Source organism: Atta cephalotes (genome assembly GCF_000143395.1).
Source record: "Atta cephalotes unplaced genomic scaffold scaffold00003, whole genome shotgun sequence".
NCBI classification, from domain to species: Eukaryota; Metazoa; Arthropoda; class Insecta; order Hymenoptera; family Formicidae; genus Atta; species Atta cephalotes.
The window spans coordinates 9,786,827-9,790,023 of NW_012130067.1; positions in this window are offsets into that span (position 1 = coordinate 9,786,827).

Sequence of the window (3,197 nt, forward strand, 5' to 3'; positions counted from 1 at the left end):
GAGAGAGAGAGAGAGAGCGGAAAAATAAAAAACTGAGAAAGAAATTCAGATAACGTCACTGGGGAACTTACTTATTTCGCGCATGCACACATTTTGAGAAACACTAACATCAAAGGTGCCGACAGAGAATACTACTATGGTGCAAGTTTGTGTGGAATCCTAATAAGGGAATACTTGATTGTAATTGGTTGGTTTTTACATTCTGATCGGATTAAATCCTCGGTGGAAACTAGATCATTAAGGGTCAGTTGTTCTACCTTTTGATAAATTTTACCTGTTGGGTAAGATTACCCAATCACATGCGCGGGTTGCCAGATTTACCTAATAGATAAAATTTACCAAAAGGTGGAACAACTCGTCTAATTATATTAGTTGTGTAAAGTGTTGTGTAAAGTGCTGTAAAGTCCAAAATGTCATATATCGAAAACGAATACTACAATTAGATCTCAAGTTGATACGATTGTGCACAACAAAAATAAAGTACACAACGAAACTACGATAGACTATTAGCAGCTGCATGTATGCATTAAAGAATGTATAAATTTAAAAAATATATATAAAAAAAGAGATTTTGGGTTGATCTTTTATTTGAAAGATAACGTGAACGTAATTAAAAAAAATTATTATTAAAAAATTATCAACAAATAACCGGTTTATATATTTCCATGATTAAAATATTCTTTTTATTTATGATTATTTCACATATGCCACAAGTATGTACAATAACTATCTGAAAATTTCATGAAATTATCGCAAATAATAACAAATAATTAAATAATAAGGTAAAGGTTGAATATCCCGGTCATCTAAAATTTTCATAAAAATAGATCAATCAATACATTTTTGCATAAAAATAAAGATTTCACAAGAAAAAAGCGTCACTCTGTCCCTCCCTCCCCTCTCACAAACCGAGATATTAAGCAGTAAGAAGATATGTATATCCACATAGTCGCACATAAACATATACATAAAGAGAAATTATCCAATTGCATTTCTCTTATAAATGTAACATGTAAAATTGAATAATTTTCTTTATGCGTTTATGCGGTTATGCAAATTGTGTAGATATATCGTAAAGTTGACGACTATTGAGATTAGGAAATCTGTCACAGCCACGAAATACTGCGATGCAAGTATGCGCTGCGGTCTCAAATTCGCTATTTTAAAACAAGTTCTCTGCTCTAAAATACAAATTTCCGAAACCAGGCAAAGGTCGGATTTAGGGACAGATATATATACTCGTATTCTGTGATGAAAGCAAATGAAATGTATTTTAAAATATTTTGTGTAAAAATTTATTCAGAAATCTAATATTCTTAGAAGTTTATATTGTAAAACATTACTTCAACGAAAATTAGAACATTTCTGTAATGTTTTTTCAACATTTTATGCTGTTATAATTCAACGTTTCTAAAATGTTGATTCAATGTTAATACAACATTATTTATTACATTCCTATACATCGAAAAATTTTCAGAAATATCTCAGAAATATTCCAACTGAAAAGTGAATATTTCATAAAAATTGCTAAATATGTCTGCAATATTTTTGCAATATTTTCTATTTCTGAGACAGCTCTGGAGTTTGGAATAGCAAAATGTCCGCGATGCTTGCACATGAAACCTTGTTGAAAGATTGCCGAAATGTTACAGAAAGAATCTGCAATCTTTTTGAAATATTACCAAAAAGTTACAGAAATAGCTGAAATCTTTTTAAATATTGCTGTTCAATCGAAGGATTATGATCAGCAATATTTTAAAGTTTTTCTATTTTTCTAATACTTTGGAAATATTTAAATATTATATTTAAATATATATTTGATACTTAAGTATTTAAATTTATTGTATTGACATAATAAATTTAAATATTGTTTAAATATCAATTAAATATATATTTAAATATTATTCCTAAAGTACTTAAAATTGATTAAGAGTTTTGTGGTCTATATATTTAGATTATAAAACTTATTGAAATAAACAAGTATTTCTCATTCAAAAAATTATATGTTAAATTACAATATATATTAATATATTAATATATTAATATATTAATATATTAAATATAAAATAGTGTTTTCATTGCACGATTTTATTTAATATTTGCAATCTCATTAATATAATGTAAGTATAATTTCTGAAATATACTTAATAAAATATACTTAATAAAAATAATGTATAATATAATATAGATAAGATAATAATATTTTATTTGCGTAATATAATTTTTATTTGCAAAACATTAGTATACTCATTATCTGATTGTAAAAAATAAATTTTTTTCTATATATTGGATATAAATATTAATTTTCGTTTTATAAATATACAGCACAAATTATTGCGAAAAGTTTTCAGAAATGTTCACATTTCATCTGCAACAATTTTAAAAGGATTCTGTAAAATGTTACAACATAAAGAATTCTGTAATGTGTCATATGAATATTACATAAAAGATCTTGCAATATATTACATGAAATGTTTCAGTAGAAATATTTTTTAAATCTATCCTATGCAATAAATTGAAAAACATTCAAACAGAATAAAAAATCATTATAACATTAAACTGACATTAAAATGGCTGCCAAATGTTTACTAATTAAAAGTCACTTTTTGATCAATCATGATTCAACGTCATTTTTATGTTATCGTGATTTGTTTTACTTTAATTGCAATAAATTTTTTTATATGAATGACTTATTTTGCTTTAATTGCAAACAATTTTTGTATGAATAACGATATTGTGTAGAAATTGCAGATAATGATATTTTAATAGTGATTATTATATGTACATTTATATATATAATGTGATCAATCAATCAAAACAGTGGCGATATAATTACATTTTTAAGAAATATTTTAAATTTATTTTAATAACCTTTGTAATCTCTAAACAGACCATAAAACATTTAATAAATTTTAAGTACTTCAGAAATATTTAAATATATGTTTAATACTTAAACAATACTTAAATTCATTATGTCGACATAATAAATTTAAATATATTATTTAAATATTAATTAAATACATATTTAAATGTCTTTTTTGAAATACTATAGAAATGTCTATAAATGTCTATAAATCTCTATAAATGTTTTATTTTATATATTAATATTTATATTGATCTTTATACATGTATAATAATGTGTGTGTGTGTGTATATATATATATATATATATATATATATATATATATAATATAATA